The 23,615-nt window shown below is 36.0% G+C and overlaps 1 long non-coding RNA gene across 1 annotated transcript; it reads right to left on the bottom strand.

Moving 5' to 3' along the window:
- Positions 1-371: 371 nt before the first annotated feature.
- On the bottom strand, positions 372-21,777 carry LOC123869375. Its single transcript, XR_006796879.1, has 3 exons — positions 21,766-21,777; positions 11,200-11,204; positions 372-427 (listed from the first exon to the last, which is right to left on the bottom strand). It is a non-coding gene; the product is annotated as an uncharacterized LOC123869375 (long non-coding RNA).
- Between the last annotated feature and the right edge of the window lie 1,838 nt (positions 21,778-23,615).

Below are 23,615 nucleotides of genomic sequence, written 5' to 3' on the forward strand. Positions count from 1 at the left end.
TAGTTAAAGACCTGGAGAGTGACATAGGCTACTTTTTATCCCAGGGAAGCAATTCGTATAGCTGGACTTCCAAGCGCCACGGTCTTGCCACCTGAATCCAGCGGCTCCCTGCCACTTTGGATGCTATCCACTTAGTGGGGGCTCTGCCAACGCTACGCTTTCGAGTGCGTGGTTATATCCGAACTATTGCCTGGCCCATTGCCACTTCAGTTTCGCAACCCGCTGAACTATATCGGTTACTCTGGTTCTCCTAGGGATCTCCTCATTTCTGATTTGATCTCTCCATTTCCCGCTAAGTTTGAGCCGCACTGAGCTTTCTTATGAGGCCCAGCGTTAGCGACAAAGTCTTAGATCCGTATATCATCAAGGTTGCCTGTAAGAGATTGCATTAGCAATAAGGCCGCCCTTGCACCCTTTGTATAGTTTCCTAAGTATTTATATACCTATTGTTTCTCTGTAATGTGTGTGCACAATACTTCTAGATAGATAGAAGATAATAATCATCACTGGTAACACGCACTGATCGAAGACTTTGGTGTTCAAGCAGACAATACACGTACCTAATCGTAATCCTCAATCAACGTCATAATAAGGACTTTGGTTGTTTCTATCAGGATAATGGTTTGACAAGGTATCGTAACATTCGAATATCACGCGTGAAAGTCGCCATATTTAATCAATGTTTGCGTATAAGTAAACGACACCTCGTTGCTACACGGATTTGCAGGAGTCTCGTGGATAAGATTTTACATTATCTATAATTAGCTATCAATAAAAATAAAGGTATTATATTGTTTGTTTGTGATAAAATATTTGTATAATCTTAATTAGCGATTCTGTAGAATTATTATTTATTGACGCATTTAGAATGCGACAATTTTTGTCGCAATGCGTCATTGATGCACCAACGACATACCAACGATAACTATGTATATTAAGTATATTAATATTTCCTATACAGTTCCAGTTCAAGTCAACCGGGGACTCGAGAGCTGGCCGCTACCTTGGGCAAAGAATTAGTTTGGCCATCCAAAAAGGTAATGCTGCCAGCGTCTTGGGTACAATGCCTCCATGCGGTGGTCTCGATGAGGTTTTAGATTTCATTTAAGTAATTAATTTTAATTTTAATTTAATATTTTTTTAGTTTTGATTTAGATTTAAGTTTATTTTATAGAATTGTTAGTTCTATTGTTAGTCTCGGTTTTTTTAATCAGGGTCTCTAAGAAAAATTTAAGGCTAAGAAACTTAGTTTTAGGGTAGGCTAGGTACTACCTCGATGTTATCGACTCTTTCAGATAGGTACTATTTTTTATTATCTTTTGCTTTCTTTCATCTGTCTTGATACACTTTTACAAAGATAATATAATGTTTATCATAAAAAGCTCTTAGGTATATTTCAGAGCTTTTTCAAAGTTCAAGTATCAAGTTAAAGCAGTACCTAAGTAGGTTCACACTTCACAAGTCAGTCATTCTGCCTGAAAATAGGTGCCTACATGCCTGCTCACCCTGAAATTCAAATTCAAATTATTTTTATTCAATTAAACTTTTACAAGTGCTTTTGAATCGTCAAAATAATCTACCACTGATTCGGAATGCCGTTCCTACCGAGAAGAACCAGCAAGAAACTCGGCGGTTGCTCTTTTCAAGTATTGAATTTACAATAATATGCCATACTGTATACAAGCAATTGCAGCGCTGTGTATTGCTGGAGCGAGTTAAATCCAAGCTTTTTTGTCATTTACTCTTCGATTTTATAATAAGCTTTTTTCAGGAGCATACTTTAAACCCTGCGCAGCCACTACTACTAAGCTATCACCGCTTACACCTTTATATTTATGTATAGAAGATATTTTTTTGGGTTCCGTACCTGAAAAGTGCCAACGGAACCTTGTTACTAAGATTCCGCTGTCCTTCCATCCGTTCGTCTGTCTGTCAGCTGTATCTATCTTGTGAACCATAATAGATAGAGACTAGAGACCTGAGATTTTCACAGAATTTGTATTTCTATTGACGCTATAACAACAAATATACATATAAATAATTTTAAATAAAAATTTAAAATTGGCACCATGAAAAATAAAAAAAATAAAAGTGTTATTTCTTGTAGGTTGGTACGGAACCCTTCCTGTGCGAGTCCGACTCGCACTTGACCGATTTTTATGTAGGTACCGAACCAAGCTTGTATACAGAATGATGCAATAGATTACCTCGCACCCCTGGTCGCGATATGCGTTATCAGAACATATCAGCGAAAAATGATTTATTTTGGACTTTGTGTCTCACGGCCGCGCCGACTGATCGCGCGATACGCTATCGCGTGTTTACGCAAACACATCACAATACAATACTGATTGATGCCGTATCTGATCAGCTAATCGCAACCGAAATACCATTGTTCTGACTGGGAAGTCATCACGAACTTTCTGGGTTTTTAACTACAGCTATAAGAGTTCCATACACATCCTGGTCTTGGAAAAAGCCCACAATAAAATTAGATTTAATAAGAAGATTACCTTCCCACCTTACTTACGTACCATATAAACCTGTAAAAATTGGTACCTAACTGCTAGATATGAAAAGGCTCGTAATAAAAATATTGTAACCAGTAAAAACCACTATGTCAACTGATGTTTGTGGTAACTTCTTTCCCAAGAGCAAAATATTTACGATACACTTGGTTAATGAGCTGTTTATATGTAATTCATGCAAATCGATACGTTTGTTTTCCTACCTAAAGGCGCCGCGGTAGTGCCGAGAGCACTCTTCAAGTTACAAGCGATCAGCGGGTTTCTTTGCTTGCTCCGAACAGAACTCAGAGGTTCTGGGTCAAGTAGAACTGCATTATTTAATAAAACTGTCATATTCCTTTCAGGAATCCGCTTTCAACTTCGACTACATCATAATGTAAGATGGTAAGGCTAAATTGAAGATGAATAAAATGGCACGGCTTCATCCACACATTAAACGTTGCTCAGGGGGTTATGGATTTATGTTGGACATTTATTTCTCTGGGGTAAAGTCATATCTATGACCACGTAACGTCAAGACATTTTTTTTTGAAAATACCCATTTCCTACTAAGATACATGCATACAGGATAATGAAATGGAAAGCGTCCCTAACATCTCATATTATATTTTAGCCCCTTTTGTGGCTTTACTCATAATATGCTGCTCATTGTGGGTACCACCAGACACAGGGAAATTATTGTATAAGACTATATTTGTTAATAAAACATTTTCAAAACATTTTCATTGTGTTATTCTTAACTGATGGTCAAAAATATACCTTCACTGTATTATGGCAAATCGACAAAAGAAAATAGTGTAAAATAAAGGGAAGTCATTAAATAGAATTCATTTATTCAAAATAAAAAGTTTATACTTAAAGACAAAGCGCAGTAAAAAATGAAAAAGAATAAGTTCTGATTCTCAAGTTAAGAAATAAGTTTTATCAAAAGACTGACTGAAAATTCCTTGATATGTCTTTCCTACCACTTGATTTCTGTAGCTAATTTAAAAAATTTAGAGGGGTTTTTTTTCATTTTTATTGAAAACCACCACCTTTTGTAACTTGGGCGGCCCAGCGGCATTTAAAGCCAACACTTGGAGGAAGGCGTTGTATCAGTAATTGTGTCGATTAAAATGCCGGAGAGAAGTGATGTTCCTGCACCTTAAGTGTCCCCACTGATAACAGCCCCGAGACCACGATAACGAGCGAATTTGAATACGAGACCGGCAGCCGCTCCTCCAATATTTAGATACCTACATTAGATGCGTTTAGATACGTGCGCGAACCGCTGATGAATTATTTTCTTTTTAACCCCCGACCAAAAAAGAGGGGTGTTATAAGTTTGACGTGTGTATCTGTGTATCTGTGTGTCTGTGTATCTGTGTATCTGTGTATCTGTCTGTGGCATCGTAGAGCCTAAACGAATGAACCGATTTTAATTTAGTTTTTTTTTGTTTGAAAGGTGGCTTGATCGAGAGTGTTCTTAGCTATAATCTAAAAAAATTGGTTCAGCCGTTTAAGAGTTATCAGCTCTTTTCTAGTTTTCTTGTAGAAAAGAAGGTTAGATAACCGTTAGGTTCATAATATTATGTCAATAGACAAATGTCAAGCTGTCAAGATGGACGTTGCCTAAATACATAATTATTTATTTGAAAATGATGTTTTGGAAAACTCAAATACTTTTTTGGATCGTCGGGGGTGTTATAAATTTTTAATTTACACTTGTTAAACCTTTGAAATGTAGCGTTATCGAAGACTTGCTGCTGTATCGAGGAATGCCTGATTAAATACCACGAATGCCTATTAGATCAAAGCTTAAAAACACTGTAGGACTTTTTGGATTAATATAAAAATATATTTTACATCTAGTATGCAGGCTATCTCTCTGCCTTTCGTCAAGATTCGTTCAGCGGTTGAAAAGGTAAAAATCCTGTAAAAATTCTTTAGTTTTTCCGAAATGACAATTAACTTACTTTTGTTTCCGGGGTGCAAGCTATCTTTTAGTACAATAGATGCCAGGAACTTCGTCCACGTGGAATTAGGTACATATTTAAAAAAAAAATTGAACTTCGATTTTCTTGTGATAAAAAGTAGTGTATGTCCATCGCCGGAATGTGCGAAATGTAAAAATGCGGTAAACGGAACATTTTCGCATTTATGATATTTATGTATAGTATAGTATGTAATAGGTATGTAGCCTTCATAATCCATACAAAAAGCGGACGATACAACATCCTATGATCCCAGCTTATAAAAAATCTGTAAAAATTCCTATTAAATCAAACGAAAATAGTTTGATATCATTTGTACAGATTTTTGTAAGGAAATGATTAATGGATGTGAGATGCCCGCCTTGCTATAAGGAGATAAATAAATATAATGTTTAATCAATAAATAACCGCATGAAGCGATTCGCATTGCGCTTAAGCAAGGGGCGCGGCGCTTGCGGAAGTTAGGGTAACCAAGTCTCTATTGCTTCTGAAACTAACCCAGAGTCCAAAACACAGTAAATAACAAAGCGTAAAGAGATACACCCTCCAGCACGATGGACCGATGATACCAAGCGGCTGGCGGGAAGTGGCTGGATGAGGAAGGCTGAGGACCGGGTGTGGTGGCGCTCTTTAGGGAAGGCCTAGATGTCCAGCAGTGGATGTCCACAGGCTGATGATGATGATGATGATGATGAAAGAGATACATTCGGTCGTCAATTACCGAGCGATCCTAAGCGATGACAGAGTCTTGATGGAGGAGGGATTATAGGGACTAGCAAAAATCGGCAGAGCAAACTATGATTTTTTTATGTAGTGATTCAGTCTTTCGGGTACGAGTATGTCAACAAAGGTGCCGTCTCACTGTAGGAGTATTTTTAACCCCCGACCCAAAAAGAGGGGTGTTATAAGTTTGACGTGTGTATCTGTGTAGATATCTGCCTGTGGCATCGTAGCTTCTAAACGAATGAACCGATTTTAATTTAGTTTTTTTTTTTGTTTGAAAGGTGGCTTGATTGAGAGTGTTCTTAGCTATAATCGAAGAAAATCGGTTCAGCCGTTTAAAAGTTATCAGCTCTTTTCTAGTTTTCTTATAGAGGTTTTTGTGGTTTAAATTTTGAGTTATACGCTATGTTCTAGTAAGATTAGCCAATTCTAAACTTCAAAGTTTTGAACATTAGGCCGAAGTTGCCTGTCTACAGGATATAGGACTAGGTACTTTGGCTAGGCTAGGTAGAATGTGCCCAAGAACTTTTGACCTGGATCTTCCTTCACCTTTCTATTATCCAAAAATATTAATCAAGAACTTTAGAAATACAAAAATTGCATCAGCAGCCACTGAGTTATCCTTGAGTCCTGAAAAAAAAGCCAAAAATTTATTTTATTTCATACCCACCCTACTGTACGCCGGAAACGGGTATGGGGTAAGAGACAATATCGGCAAATTGAGACATCGCATTCGCCACGCATTACCAGTGGGAACACGCATTATCGTGCATGCATGCGCCTTCACCATGCATGGTGAAGGCGCATGCATGCACATGCAATAAATCTACTTTTGTTCATTTGGTTAATGGTTTATGACTCTATTGAAACTGAAACCCCATGACATGATGGTTACCCAACTATTTGGTGGCATTATTTATATAAATGTACTGATTTATATCCTTAGAAATGTTTTTTGGGTTGTTTTAACAAAATAATATTTTAATTTAAAAAAAAAAACATTTCCTATTATGACATACCTATTACATACATAGATAATATGAGTCGATGCATTTTATGTATGCAAAAATGTCTAACTACTTTTAAAGTTCTATGTCACAAAACGATCAACGTACAAAATTTAAAAAGAACAGTCAGCATTTGGGACGCTCTTAGTATGTCATCATCGCCGGCTCACTACTAAGCACGGATCTCCTCCCAGAAGGGTTTAGTCACAGTCTATCACGCTGGCCAAATGTGGATTAGCAAACTTCACACACCTTTGAGAACATTATGAAGCACTCACTCTCAGGCATGCAGGTTTCCTTACGATGTTTCGACACTTTAAATTTTTTCTCAATAAACTTAATCAAAAATGGAATAATTAGATTTTGGCATCCGTGGTAGAGTCTATGTCACTAGTTGCGTGTGCGTTTCTTTTTTGATTTTATTTGAATTTAATTCAGTTAGTTCCAATAGGGTAGCTATTTCGTAGAAAGTTACTTCTGCGTTTTAATGAAACTTGTCTTTGCACAATATTTTGTCTATTGTGCTATGATTATATTTTCAAACTAGATGATGCCCGCGACACCATCGATTTAGAGTTTTTAGAAATCCCGTGGGAACTTTTGCTTTTCCGGGATAAAATTTGCCGAAATCAATTTCCGGGGCGTAAGCTGCTACCTTAGAGATGGTCTAACGATATAGTACAGATAGCAGGGAAGAATTGGCTTAAAACATCAAAAAACAGAGAGAAATGGCGCGAACTGGAGGAGGCCTATACCCAATGAGGGGCCCTTATCAAAACAGAATTATAAAGACAATTATATATAAGTAAATATGTAAAAAATAAATTTGTAAATAACTACTAATTTACTAACACATAAATAAACATAACTTACACACATAAATACACACGCATACTTTTATACAATACGCTTATACGCTTACACAACACACACACACACACACACACACACACACACACACACACACACACACACACACACACACACACACACACAACGATTAACATACTAACAAATAAAATAGAATAGACATTAGAATAGATTAAATTAGTTACTATAAACATAAACTATGTAAATACTTGTAATTGATAAGGAAAATAAAGGCTTAATAAATAAAATAAAAAGCTGCTACCTCTGTACCAAACCTATACCTACCTTAATCGGTTAAACGGATAGACCCTTAAGAATCCCGAAGGAACTCTTTGATTTTCCGGGATAAAAAGTAGACTATGTCCGTTCCCGGGATATAAGCTAACTCTGTACCATCGGTTCAGCGGTTGAGCCGTGAAAACATAGCAGACAGATAGACACACTTTCGCATTTGTAATATTAGTATTAGTATGGAAGAGGAAATAAAATGGACATGTTCAGATTACAAAAATGTACGAACATGTCGCCATTTTGTATGTTGTACCGATGCACGTGGTAGTTAGTCACGCTGGCAATGTTATTCAACATGGCTCCAAACAAAGAGCCCTATATCCGAAGGGACGCTAGGGTGCACCCTTAGTTACATTTTGAATTATTTTCATTTCATTAATAACAATACATTTCACCCGTTTTGAAATGTGATTTGTTGGCCGCCATCTTTATTTTTCAAAGTCCCCATGCGCGAGCGCAACCGAAAACACTAAAATACAAAGCAGTGTTTTTTTTATGATCCGTTACAAAAAATAACAAAAAAATATGCCGCGGTGGTTTTGTGTCGGAAATTAAATTTGTATCGAAGTATTCGCCATGTCTAAATGAGTGAAAATATAACGGGTTAGGATTCGTTATGGTATGCTGTTTTGACAAATCCTAATGTCCTTTATTTAGGACGGTATATTAGTACATGAACCGTATGGTACTTAGTACGGTTGTCATACATCGATTAAACTTTAAAGGAATAGAACTTTATAGGAGACCAGATGAAGCCAACGACTTCACCTATGTGGATACACTCGTAGGTTGGTTAAAAATCCTGTGGGAATTTTCCCAATTTTTGATTTTCCCAAAAAAAGTAGATAGGTACCCAATATTCCCGTCTCTGGTATGCAAGCTATCAAAATCGGAACAGAAGTAAGTATGGATTTCTCAGTAAAGAAAATCTATCTCTATTATTCTAGCTTAAAAAGCATCATTCTGTTTTTAACAGTATCTAGACAAGTCAATCATTAGGTACCACTCTACCAATTTACGGTACCTACCCATCGTGCTGTATAAGTCGAAGTTTTAAAATATTTTGACGAAATATGCAATGTTTTTCTTTGCTGTAGAAAAATAAAGCACACCAGGCAAAAGTTTTCAAAATAGGTACTTTATTATCAAAGATTGAATTTCAGACCTACTTTTATGAATTTGCATTCGAATTGAATTATATTCGAGTACGAAATTCTATAAGAAACAATATCGTTTAATATTTCACCATATTATTTACATAATATTTAGCAAAACAAATCTCAAGCTGCGTCGGTACAATAGTTGTAACATAATTGTTATTGTCGCGTGTTGTCAGGGGTCCGATATGTTGGAACACGCGGAATACTGTTACAGCAAATTAATTTAATAACAACTTTATATTTGACGACCTCCATGACTTATTAGATGGAAGTCCTGGGTTCCAGTCTTAGCAGGGGCAATTCAGGTTTTATCAGGTATAGTTCAGTTAGTTAGTCAGGTAGATTTTTAAGGTAGGTAGGTAGGTACATAATTCGGCTATGGAGCGTTAAAAACACACACGATCATAAGTTAGCTACATCATCACGTGAAAAACTGCATGCATTTCCAAATTCCTGTATGATAACACTATATAGATAAATAATACTAAGTATAGATTCCTATCTCTGCAATGATTCCACTCAAAAAAACCGCGGTGACAACATGAAAGGAGGCTACTGGTTTATCTTGTTCCTGGAGATCTTGTCTCGGCAAACATCACAAGAATCGATCAGTCAATATGTTTGTAAAATATCAGATTCCGATATTTAGATAGGTAGAGTTTATCATTTGATACGGAGTTCTTTCAATATTTTTCCGTCAATAAGCCCATTTTAAACATAACCTTATCGTTCCAGATAAGATGATCGAAAATGGGTCTAAAATAATGATGGAAAATTATTTTGGACGAGTCGATTATCTTTTGCTAGTGACAATTTGATTGATTTCTTTCTGAATAAGTGATCAAAACTATTTAAAAAACAAAATATCTCAAATTGTGACTGTTTTCCTATATACATACAGCAATTATTTTTATAAAAACAGCTACTTAATTGTTATGAACTTATACTTCCTAGGTTTTAAAAATCCCGTAGGCACTATCTGACTTCGCCGCACTAGTGATTTTAACTAATGTCATCGTTGGAATACGTACCTAACTAGTAATAAATAGATAGTCAAGACGTCCGCTTCCTATTCGATAGGTCAGGGGTTCAATCCCGGGCACGCACCTTTAACTTTTTCGAGTTAACTATAGGCATGTGCATAAACAATAATTTAATATCACTTGCTTCAACGGTGAAGGAAAACATCGTGAGGAAATCTGCAAGCCTGAGAGTTCTCCATAATATGTATCCTCAAAGGTGTGTGAAGTCTGTTTATACGCTCTAATGTGGTGGACTATGGCTTAAATCCTTCACATTCTGAGAGGAGACCTGTGCTCAGTAGTGGGCCGGCGATGGGTTGATGACGACGATGATAATAGATAGGTAGTAGGTATTACAAGCTTGCACAAAAAATCACGGAAATACTACACATCTTTTTACTACGTACATAACCCTACAATAAGGCATAGAAAAGCTTTCTATTACTGTTTCACTATAAAAACATAATAGATACAAATGTAGGGCGCTTTCCCCCCATGCCGGGGTAAAAGCGGGTGTGCACAAACGTCACACCCGCTGCTAACAGTGTAAGTGTAACAGTGACAGTGTAAGAGCGTTTCCACACTATCCGATCCGTTATCGGTATCGGACGCCGATACGATATCGGGGCAAGTAAGATGTATGAAATATGTACCTGCCTTTCACATTGTCCGCCCCGATATCGGACATCGGAGCCGAGACCGATATGTTGGCGGCACCATCGCCCGTGAGCTGTTGGACGATAAAGTTTGTATGTGAGCTATACGTGTACCTACATTGTCTTTGTGTGCGCAGAGCCTTGACGCGCGGCGGCTATTTTGAAATTTGAACTAGTCCCAGTTTAGAAACATGGCGTCGTGAACATTTAAATACGACATTATTACTTTAATTGAACTAGTAGTATCTAGACTATGCTGATGGATAAAACTCACGGGAATTATAAAAATAATATACTTGACAATGGGATGTATCCAATACTGTCTATTGACAGATGTTTTTTTGGGTCTCAAATATAATAGATACAGCAAATAAAGTTTTCTATTATAGTCTGCCATGACGCTGCCCGCGTCCTGCTCAAAGAGAAAATAGTGGAATCGGAACGATTTCATATATGATATGTGAAGGTGCTACATGATATCGGATGTCAGATATCGGCTACCGGAGTCCGATACCGATATCGGATCAAATAATGTGGAAACGCTCTAACAGTGTAACAGCGTGGCGTGGTTTCGTCATCAATGGTAACAGCACACTGTCGCAGCGGAATAATACCACCAAATATTTATAAATGTTTTATTTGATCGGCGCGGGAGCAGCCTCGCGAGATTTCTTGTGGCGCAAGACACGAGCGAGTGCGGGCGATTTCTGCTGCGGTATTTGCAGGTCCATTTCATGTTTCGAATACCAACTGATATCAAGTTTTTTTAAAAGACATGATGATTGATCTTCGTGCCGGTGGACTTCATCTGTAACAAAAAATAAAAATAATTTATTTTTAATAGGATAAACTAACATATCAAAGTGCAGTATAAGTTGTTGGGTCTTGAATTTTGAAATGGCTTAAGTGGTGAGTGGTTTAAGCTACCTAAGGTGGTTCTATCAGTAGTTCACATAGTCACACTTTGACACAGTCTAAGGCTGAGGTCCATGGAGCACTCTTTGAGTTTGTTCAGAGTTTGTTTCAGTTGAAACGAGACATATTTATGACAGATACGTCTTATAAGATGTAAATAAGTTAAGTCTTAGGAAAGTCAAAGTATGCTTTGTAGATATATAGTATATAGTTAGTGAATTCATTAGGTAGAGTGAATCTATGTGTTAAAGTCTTGAACAAAAATGGCTAATCGTTTCTGAAAATGACTCATTTTAAATATAAATCGGAGCTTTAAAATCAGGTATAATTTTTGAAAAATATAAATAGGTAGTGTTACTCCCGCTTTAGCCAATGACTTGTGACGTTACAATTAGCCCTATTGTGTGATTACCCTTCTCGCTAGTTGGCGCGATGCAGATTGAATTATGTTTGCACACATGTTTAGGGGTTACCTACTCTACTCTGGGAAGGCGGCGGATTTGTGGGATTTCCACTGAGAAGTGACAACTCCGCGTCAAAACTTACGCATTAGTGTACGTTTTTTTTTTTAAATTCAGTTATAGATATTTCGAGTGCTTTATGGTCTCCCGGACCATAATAACGAATCGATTGACACCTCATTCATCAAAATCGGCTCAGTAGTTCAGGCGCTACGGTGGAACACACATAAATAAAATCTAAATACATATATAGACTGTTAAAATCATAACCCTTCCTTTTGGCTTTGCCGTAGTCGGATAAATAAGCTGTCACAAAATAAACATGAAGGTCAAAGCTTGAGCTGGTTGTTTGGTTGCGCTAAATTAGCCGCTACTCGCAATCGCAAGCATCTTGACGTGGACCGCTTGATATGAGGGTGTTATTCTCAGAACATTCGAAAATATTCACTCGGCACCTATTTATTACTATAGTTAGAAAAACAAAAAAAAAAACGACTTCAATACCTAACTACAAACACTAAAAAAAATTCGGTGGTAAATCAATTAATTCAATTTAGATACTACCGAATATAATATTAATTATTATGTAGGTATAAGAATTGATGTAGTTCTACTAATATTTTAAAACTTTTTAATGGCCCATTTATTAAAATGTGCATTGCCTGGTTAAAAACCTACTATTTACTAATTTATTACACTAGTAGAGGAGTTCCATTATCTATCGTCGAAGATATTCATCAGATCGTCACCCAAATTTTTTTTTTCCAAATCGGTCCAGGCGTCTTCGAGCAATCGGGAAACATACAACGCGGGGAACGTGCGACAGCCAACTCTGAGACGGCGCCAGCAACCTGCGATGTACCGACGATTAAATAGGTTTCATTTTTATAACAAAAAAAAACCGGCCAAGTGCGAATCAAACTCGCGCACCGAGGGTTCCGTACTTGGATATTTTTTCCGACATTTTGCACGATAAATCATAAACTAATATGCATAATAATTTATATTGTTGTTAGGGGTAAAGCCCTTTCATAATATGATACCCCACTGGGTATAGTTACCTTACTTTTAAAATAATTTCAAAAGTAAAGTAACTATACCTTGAAACATATTTTAATATTTTTTTAATGATGTAACCACAACTTCACGGTTTTCAGATTTATTCATTTACTAGTGCTATTACACCTACCTACCTGCCAAATTTCATGATTCTAGCTGAACGGGAAGTACCCTAAAGTTTTATTGACAGACATGACGGACGGCCGGACGGACAAACAGACAGAACAAAGTGATTCTATAAGGGTTCCGTTTTTCCTTTTGAAGTACGGAACCCTAATTATTGAAAATTATTTAGCCTAATACGTGAAATGGTATACAAAAATTACCGTACGAAATCGATATCGCACGACTTACAACATTGAATCCGAATAGGTAGCTATACAAGGTAGGTATTTATCTACAGATAGCATCTCTTATGTGTAATCAATTGACTAATTGTCTCCTAATTACTTTCGCAAACCTACTTCTAATATATTTTCATGTATGTGGGCACATACATGGTCTTGGTTGATTTAAGTTACTGTGTTATATTATGCTGAAATTTCTCGTTCGTTGGAAAACCTATTTAAAAAGTTTCTGAAAATATTACCACGTACAAAATTAGTCAACCTTATTCTAGCATTTTAAACACATCGTCCGCGTGAATTGATTCTCGTGGGAACACTTGCTTTAATAACAAAAAACTTCGATCAAAAAGTAGTCTTCGTCCGTTTCCGGGATGAGAATTAGGGGACTCCAAATATATTTAGTACCTACTGTAGTTACTTTTGTGCCGAATATGGTCAAAATCTATTAAAGGTAACAGACAGACATACAGATAAACACACGTAACTCTTGATGACGTTAAGAATCAATATTCTATATCAACGTTCCGGGTAGATAATAATTTTAAGAAATAAAGTATGCACGAATAATTTAATAGAACTTTCAATTAAGTAACCATACACATATTTCATTCGATTACATAAAATTTGCATGAGAACAGAGCCAAAAATATTATTTCTAAACATGCACAAATAAATGTCAAATGAGCACAATGTGACCGTTTTAGTGAAGCTTTCTGTGGGGAGTTTAGGAGATGTGCGACACAGACACACCCATCCGGACAAAAGCGACGTCAATGTCACCTCATTCCTTACGCTATACGCGTCTGTTCAATGCACTTTGACAATATCTATGAAAACCCGGTCATGTGCGAGTTACACTTGTACACGAAGGGTTCCGTACAATCGTACAAGAAATAACACTCTTAATTTTTTTCAATGTAACCACAAATTCACCGTTTTTCTCTTTACTTGTGCTATAAAATTTCTAATCATTATAATTCTAGTTCAACGGGAAGTAACTACCCCTAAGTTTTGATTCCCTTAACAGGTTTTCTTGACAGACAAAACAGACAGACAGACAACAAAGTAAGTAATCCTATTTTCTTCCTTATTTTCTCTTGAGTCATCATCATCGTCATGATCAACCCATCGCCGGCTCACTACAGAGCACGGTTCTCCTCTCAGAATGAGAAAGGTTTTGACCATAGTCTACCGCGCTGACCAAGTGCCGATTAGTAAGGCTTCACACACCTTTGAGAACATTATGGAGAACAAACTAGGAAAAGTCAGAGCCGGGATCAAACCCCCCGGGGATTAGTAGGCTATTATCGTAACTAGTAATTGAGGCTATCACAGCTTTTTTTACTGGGGATACAGAACCCTAAAACATATGACACGTCGAATTGGACTTTAAGAGTCCTGAAATAGAGTTTAATTTTGTGCAAAAGAGGTTCAGTTGCTAGGGTGCGTATATTTTTGACTTCCGCGCGGACAAACTTACCCACACATTAGCGGTACAATGAATAAATCGTGCGCCTGCGACGAGATAACTTCATTAAACTTGTAAAGTTGAGGACACACGTGGGGGAAAATAACATATTATTTTATTCAGAAGTTATAACAATATACGTGGACAGTTATATTTTTGTGTAATATGTCGTGTCAGTTACGGCAGTATACGCTGTATTTTTACTGTAAAATGTAACACCAAATATTTTTATGACATCATTTTCTTTTAATAAATACTCTAAGGATGAAATCGCCATAAACTGTCGCTCGCTATTTCGCTATGTCGTCTGCGTAAAATACAGTAATCCTTTGTGGGACTGAATATTTACTTTTATAAAAAATTCCAAAAGAATTTTTAGATTTATAATTTTATAACAATATTTAGTCGAATCTATTATACAATTAATGATTTCCTTTGAGAAAATTGCGTAGAAGCAACTTGTTGAGCTTTCAGTTGTCAACGAGACAGTGTAGGCCTGATCGAAATATGATTTTTTAGAGAGCATTTTTTAATTCTTGACCATTGAATTATTTTCATTGAAGCTTGTCTTAACAAAGTATTTTTTCTTTAGATAATTATAAAATATATATAAATGTAAATCATTTATTGTATATTTTATTTTGCTCTCGATACGTAATTTTCTCAGTACGTTACCAACCTAACGGATAACATTCAGAATTATTGGCCGGTTATCTCTTGATAAGGGTCAGGCGCATTAACATAAAGCATTTTAAATGTTCATAAGAGGATACAGCCATTTAATTTTATTTTTCTCGCCTTTTAAATGGTGTTCTGTCGCCGGCCTTATCCGATATTTAATAAAGATGATATGGTAATGCTGATCGCACTAAGATAGAACTAGAAACGAGCGTACGATGTAGCTTAACACGTTACGTTATGATAATTAACTAAATGTACTTTTCTAAATATATGTAATTATTTATTTCTACAGAGCCTTTTCTATCGATTTGATTTTTATGATCTCTGTCAAGTGCGTATTTTTATCAAATATCGTGAATAAGAAAAATCAAGCATCAAACCATATAAATATAAATCATTGACTCTCAACTTATTAGGACTTATTTTTAGAATATTGAGCGAAATAAAAATTTAATCGCAAATAAATATTCTACGTCATACCAATACCATAAATACAAAAGTGCGTCTGTTTGTTCTTCAATCGAGGCGCAATACAGCAATGGATCGACACGACTTGATTGATTATTTGCATAGCTAATACAAGTTCAAAAGCTGGAAAGCAACATACGCTACTACTTCCTGTCCAAGAAAATGAAAGAAGTTCCACGGGATTATTAAAAAACGTAAAGCGACGTGTCATGGACATAATATGAAGATTTCTCGAAAATAACAGGTTATTTTATCACTTGCTTGTTGCACGATTACCCGTACCTAACTTGAAAATCTTAACCTTCCTTTGATATGAGGCAGGCCTCGTACTTACCTGTCAAAGATACTTTCCCCTAACTAATTATTTTTATAACACAATCAACCTTTTCCCGCAGTTACCATGTCTACACCATTACATCAAATGTTCCAAAACACGAGAAGTCGGCGTGTTACTAATTTATAATACAAGAAGCATTTTGAGGGAGTTTTAAATCTATAAATCGGTCGGAATGGGCTGCATTAGTGGAATGGCCCATAAGGCGGGCCCGTTCACAAGACATCACGTCGCCGAACGTCTTAATTTCAATCTCAGTAAAAAGTATAAAAACTGGCTTATAAAGAGTTGATAAGGCGTGGCATTCACGCTATGAAACCAACTAAAATTCGTCTTAAGGCATTTTAACAGTATCCATTTTTAGATATGTATTTTTAAAACAAATGAACAAAAAAACGCAATTTAATTGCATTTTATTTGAATTCCAAATATTCGTTCATGAAATAAACACTATTCAGGAATATTTTAGAAGATTTTTTTACCATACTATTACTCATTTGTCCTGCTACTAAAAAGATAACTTTGTACGTGTGTATGTGTGTGTGTGGGAAGATATAGACTACATGAATATTGCTACGTGGTTTACGGACCTTTTGGCACCTACGAGTGTGCTCCAAAAAATGGCAGTCCGTTACCAAGTTTGTCTGCTACAAATGAAAATTTTCTCTCAATAGAGCAGACATTTTTAACGGAGAGTAAATAGAGCTCTGTTGTAGAGTCTATCGTCATTACAAGAAGCTTCATAACGACACCGTTTTCAATACCATTACTACCGTACCGGTTACCGTAATCATATTGTCCATTCCACTTTGATGAACCGACGGATTTTCACTCTCTTCTAAACCAGTTTCATTTCGATTGCCACTTCATTTAAGCTGAGGCTTATTAAAATAATAGTTAAGAATATCTTGAACTAAATTACTACCTATAAAAGGGCTATTTCAAACATAATGTTTTATTATGAAAAAAATAGTAATTATTATGTAAAGATTAGTAAGAGACTGGACATCAAAGTGTAATAAAAAATGAGCTGTAGCTTGCAAAATTTTTTGTTCCATATTGTGTACCTAGTACTTCTAGCCAAGACCTTTATAATACTTCCTAAATCCATGAGTACTACACAGAGGTCATTGCTGATTGGCTGTGTTGATTAGTAATTTTTGCATGTTTTTGGCAAAGTTTGTAAAAATTTTTTGGCAGCCTGTGGTGAAAATGAAATCTTTTCAATTCGAATTATTATTATAAAAATACACAATTTCTTAGTTTCTACATTTTTTAAACTTCAGTCAATTGAACATCGATGAAGACTCTACTTAGGACATTCAATTCTCTTCTTTTTTTTAATTCTTAATAAAAAAATATATATGTATCTTGTCTAACTCATCACTAAGCATGAATTTTATACAAACTTGTATGTATGTAATATGAACGTAAAGTGTGTACTGATGGGTATGATAGGAACATCAAATAGATCGATAATACAGCATTTTTCTGTAACAGAATCTTTTAAATCGTCCATTAGCTGAAACGTGATCGTTTTCCATGGTGGTCTGTAATCTCGAGTGCTATTTACAATAATATCCATTGAGCGATCAAAGCGACTCAAACGGCGTCGGTAATTTGCAGGACAACAATAGCGAAACCTCACCAAAACGAGATCAGCCGTGAACGGACCCAAACTCCAAAATAACATGATTACGGGTCCGGGCGGCTGTGTTTGTGCACGATGTCCTTTTGCTGGATCCAAATAAATAAATCCGCTGGATAATCCGCCATGAATAAATAAGTCTGCTCTCGCTTTGTCATCGCTGTCGTATTGTCAATTGACATCTTTTGACAAACTTAAAGTTAACCATATTTCCAGTTTACATTGAACAATCGACTGTAATTTTTTGTAACATACAATACTATTCGCTGTGGAAGATGCAAAAGTAAGTTTGCCGTATACTATTTTATCTACACACGATTTTGAACTGTAATGTGATGTTGTTAGCGAATATTTTAAAGCGGATTGGATCTGTCAACTATGTCATCACATAATCCGTCGGCGCTTAGTTTTGATGTTATATTGGGTATTTTTTCTTGGCGTTCACTTTCTTTCAACATCTGTCTTTAGGATAATTAGCTGTATGTGGGTGGCCCTCTGTTTGTTTGACACACTCGTCTATTATTATACTCTTAATAAGTACTATTGTAGCCATTGTCTCGCTGTTTTCACTTTCTCAGTAAATCCTTTTGCTTATACACGTAAACGGTAATCGATACTTTCAAAACGAAGGATCTAAAACGTTGAAGTACTTTGGACTATACTAAGATAGTTGTGTTTCAGTTTCTACTTTGTTAAAGCATAATAGATTTTATAATATTTCTTACTAAAATATAGTACCTGGTTATTTTTATGTCCTAACTATTAACTGTATACGCTATTAACAGAATTGTTACGAGAAATAGAGAGCAGACTCATTTCCAAAGAACAGATTCTTGAGTCTTATTATTACATGAAATCGACACGAATACAAGAAGTACAATGTTGAAGTAACTCCGGATCACCAAATAGCAGGTCAAAGTCTTAACCATTAGGCTCCATGAAATATACTCAGTGCTACTTGGAGTTCAAATCACATAGTTGTATTTGCTACAATCATTTTAAATGACACCAACTGCCTTTACTGATGAGCCTATACTTAATAGTGGTTCTCATTCTGAGAGGAGACCCGTGTTCAGTAGTGGACTGGTTATGAATTGATGATGATGATGATAAATCTTTAGGCCTCTATGAATTATGCTACAGGGTTCTATATGGAGTTCACATTACTTTTATTTGCTACCATCATTTTAGACGACAATCATTGCCTTCTGGTCGCTACAACACCAAGTGGGTGCTACCACACATTTCATTCGTACTTCCTATATCAAATTGAATATAATAAGCGCACATTATCCATTGTCAGCCATCAATAGTCAATACCAGTTGGCGGCATGAGACGACGTTCCGAAAGGCCGATAAAGAAAGACGTTATATCAACTTTTGTAACCGAAAAGTAATGGGAGGCTCCCGTCAAAGGCTGTACGGAAACTAATGATATAGAAAACCAAAGATATACATATACAATCTCAAGTATAATAGCTTACAAAATTATGAACTAGCTGATGCCCGTGACTTTGATTTAGATTTTTAAAGATCCCGTGGCTTCCCACGGGATCTTTAAAAATCTAAATCTTTGATTATCTGGGATAAAAAATTAACTGTGACTCACTCTAGGTCATGCCAAAAATCACGTCAATCCACTGCTCCGTTATAACGTGATTGAAGGACAAACCAATAAACAAACACACTTTCGCATTCATAATATGTGTAGTGATGGGTAGTTATTGACAAACCCTTGACGAGTTTACTGCTTCTGATCACTTTTTCCGTAGTGCGGGCATTCCACATCTGGTAGATTCACTTGACGATTCAAAATAATTTGCAAAATTTAATTTAAATTTTAAAAACTTTGTTACTCTAATCTATTCTAAAAACTTTGTGATTATTTATCGTAATTAACCGATTTACTTCTGCGTTACTAGACATTTTCGATTCATCAGAACTTTCATTAGAACTGTATATCTTGGTTTTTTAAATTTTTTATATCAGCGTTAGGGAACGATCAAACAGCAGCCGATAATTTGGTCTTTATTAGTGCATAAAAGGCTTTGTTTTGTCGGCCATTGTGCGCAGAGGACGGCGCGAGGTGGTGTGAAGTTGATATGTTTATTACAAGGCGGGGCGGGGCCCTAATGACGGGCCACACGGTGCACCGCACAATGGTGCGGCTCGGTGTGAAATTGAATTCGATACAGATGCGACATCGGCTTCTTTTGCTACGATTTGTTGAAAAAATTAAAAATTCATGCTGATATAGAATACAGATACGACAGTTTACGTGGATGCTTGATTTAATCAAATTGTCATTAGTAAAGAAAAATAAGTATTGCAGAAAACTTTCTATGATAAACAGAACGGATTTTTTTCTACGAAATCGAAACGAAGTTGAACCCCATATTGCATCCTGCACGTTGCAACTTGCAGTATACCAATTTGTCTATTTGGGTGGATTATAGCGAATTAAACGTATGGTTCCTTGTATTTAGGTATCAAAAACTTCCACAGAGTAATGGCTGCTTCTATCCAATATATTTTTTATCTTATCTACTCGTAACCTATTGCTTTCTTGCAACAATATCGAAGAAAATAGAAAAATTCTTTCGCGTATACCGGCTAGTTACTTATCATTTTTTTTTCTATCTATGAATTAAACCTTTTGGTGGGCATACAGGTAGAGACTCTAGCCTCTGCCCTCTATTACATTGTTTAGTCTTTGGCCAGGTGCGGGAACTCTGCGTCATTCGTACTAATAAGCCGCGGGATTCGGCAAATAATTGAGTAATCTCCATAATTGCGACTCGTAGGTGTTTCACAACCTTTCCGTTTCTATTCGACTCCACGGCTTTTGTTGTGCACCTCACCTGCGATACGTGACTCAATAATTTGATAATTCTACCTCTCTATTGTTATTATGTTCATTGCTAGGTAAGGGTAATTACGGAATAGGAATATAAAAATATTTTTGAGTTAATTTCAATGAACGTTATCTACTTTTACGTTACGTTTTACGGTGAGAAGACTTGGTAGTGAATTATAGCTACCTTCAATTACTTCCCGAGATTTCCTTAAAACAATGTAATTTTTCCAATTATTTATTATTACGAACATACAAAAACTTTAACGTTCAGCAAAAAAAATGAAGACAAATTAAAATACATTAACGATTTTAAAACGATACGTTATTTAATAGGAAAACAAAATTAAAACGAAATATTAATCCCTGATAAAGTGCTTATTGGCAATGCAATGAGAAAACAGGAAAAAAAACAAAAGTATAAAGATGTCAGCGGAATTATGAAAGGGATCGGTATAATTAAGCCCCGTCCACACTTCGCGACTGGCGTGTTGAATCACGCGACGACTCTTTGGCTTTAATCCTACAAACAGATAAGAATATAAAATCAGTTAAGTGCGAGTCGGACTAGTACACAAAGGGTTCCATACCATCGTACAGTAAATAACACCCTTTAATTTTTTAAATTTTCATGAAAGCTATTTCGAAATTTTTACTATAGTGGCAATAGAAATACAAATATTCTATGAAAATTTTGACTCTGTACCTATAACGGATCACTGCTTTAAAATTAAAATTGTAATATTGAGTTGGGCAAAAGAAACTTATTTTGTGGTTATGTTGGTATTAATATCATAATTCAAAAATGGAACGAGTATATTCTATATCTATCGATTTCGGAAAGTGCTTAGCTTATAAAAATACTACTAATCCGTTATCATACTACATAGTACATGCATATTTATATACCTAAAGTATGTTAAGTATGTATGTAGACATAAGATACGCCCCCTCAACTTCAAGTTAGGTCAAGTGATCTTAGACTAGCGTAAAGAGCATCTGTGGAACAAGAGTGTTTCTGTGCTCTGAGATAGTAAAATATAATAAAAATAAAATACTTACTAGGTCTCGTATGTTAACACTGACCTAGGTCAGGTAGACCGCCAAAGACGAGAAGAGCCCAACTAATTAAGTATATGTACCTATAAACTTAGGTACGAGTTTCCACCTAAATGAGAAACTATCTCTATCTAGGTTTTCCGTGTCTACCTACATTATCGAGGGAAGCTTTATACAAAACAGAGGTCTTTCTAGGTCCAAGGATTTGGGCTGGGCGTTGATGAGTCGATCAATTCAGGACTTTTTTTAATGTAGGTCATCAAACATTTTAACGACGTAAACAATAGTAACTTGAGTTTTATGCTTTTTATAGGAAAACCCTTTCTTTCAATAATAAAACCTTGTTTTGGCTGGCGTAGCTTTACTCTGAACAGCCAAGCTGATTCTGTGTGCAAAACGTAAGCAAGCTCTTCTGCTTTCAGTAAAGGTGTTTAACTGTAGTTAGTAAGCTACTAGGTACTTAAGAGTCTTAGGGCTCCGTAAATGGTTTTAACCTAAGAACTTATCATAGCTTAACGAAAACTTGCCTAAACTTTAAGAACTATAACGCCCTTACATTAGACAAAAATATAACAAATATTTTTAAACTTTCCTAATTTCGATTCCAACACCAAACTATAAATTTTATGATCATTTCCATAACTTTGACAGTTAACTTTTTGTCACAGAACCAAACTCCAAAACAGGGTTCCGCATGGTCGGTGTAGAAGTGTTACCACGTGTAGTTACGGACAGACGGACATACACGTGGTTTGTATTAGTTGTGACAGATTTAACCTAATTGATACATATTTTATTTCGTTTTGTTTGTTTAACTGCTTCCTTTGTCGGTACGTCCGTCATAAGAAACGCTAGCAGAGTGAACTTTTTTTCTAATGCTCAACGCATATTGCTGCAGACAAATATAAACTATGCAGTGAAGGAAAAGTACAGCTTTATCATCATGATCAACTCGTCGCCGGCCCACTACTGAGTACGGACAAGCTAGCAAATATCATTTGTTTTAACGGTGAAGGAAAGCATCGTAAGAAAAGTTGTGAACCTGAGAGTTCTCCATAATGTTCTCGAAATGTGTGAAGTCTGCCAATCTGCACTTGGCCAACGTGGTGAACTATGGCCAACTACTCATTCTGAGACGAGACCCGTGATTATTAGTGAACCGGCGATGAATTGATGATGAGGTATTTTCGGTACACCGCTACCTACATTTTCTTGCGATTCTAGTCAATCTTCTAGTTCCTCAAGTCAACAAAATATTTTTTGACTCTTCAACCTGTGCCCTTTCAATAAAAAAAAACCTCTTTTAATAAAATCGTAACAAATATTCGCATTACAAATGAATTTTCCCTTTACAAAACCATTTTCCTCTCTCGAGGGTGATAACAATTTCACACAACATTTCTTAATAACGCCTGAACCCAGCTGCGCCCCTCGCTATATCACCAATTATGGTGATCCGAAAGCTGATCTCCATCACAAGAAGTATAATATACAAGCTATACTGTGCGATTTTTATCGATATTGTGCTTTACTAACTTGCAGCTAAATTACCTGGCTGATTTTATCCGCAAAAATGCTAAGTCATTCTAATAGTAAAACTTTGTAAGAATTATTTAACTATAGCTTTTGATTTGTTTAAGGGATTTGATAGGTGACCTATGAGCCAGACATCGTAATTCGCAACAAACTAAATTAAAATCAAACACTTACTATTAAATATTAAACTTTTGAGAGAATCGCTAATATACTTCATACACTTTATTTGCTGGAATACTCAAAGGTTTGCTAAAAATACAGTTGAGAATACCAATAGTCATAAAACTTTAGTTTAGTGTCTCCCAGATTGTGACTGCGAACATGTCATGCCAATAATGTAAAACTCATAAAAACATTGTCCACAAACACTTCTCCACATTTGTATCTACTTTACAATTAGCAGAGTCCATTATTATCGACATTTTTATATGCTATAAAATAAGTAAGCCTATTTATATAAATCTACCTTGTCTGTCTTTCTTTTACTATATTTCTTTTCGATCTTCGATAGCCCGGAGTCAGAGCTGGAGTACATACCTTACATTCACACCTACC

This window comes from Maniola jurtina, chromosome 11, assembly GCF_905333055.1.
Source record: "Maniola jurtina chromosome 11, ilManJurt1.1, whole genome shotgun sequence".
Lineage (NCBI taxonomy): Eukaryota > Metazoa > Arthropoda > Insecta > Lepidoptera > Nymphalidae > Maniola > Maniola jurtina.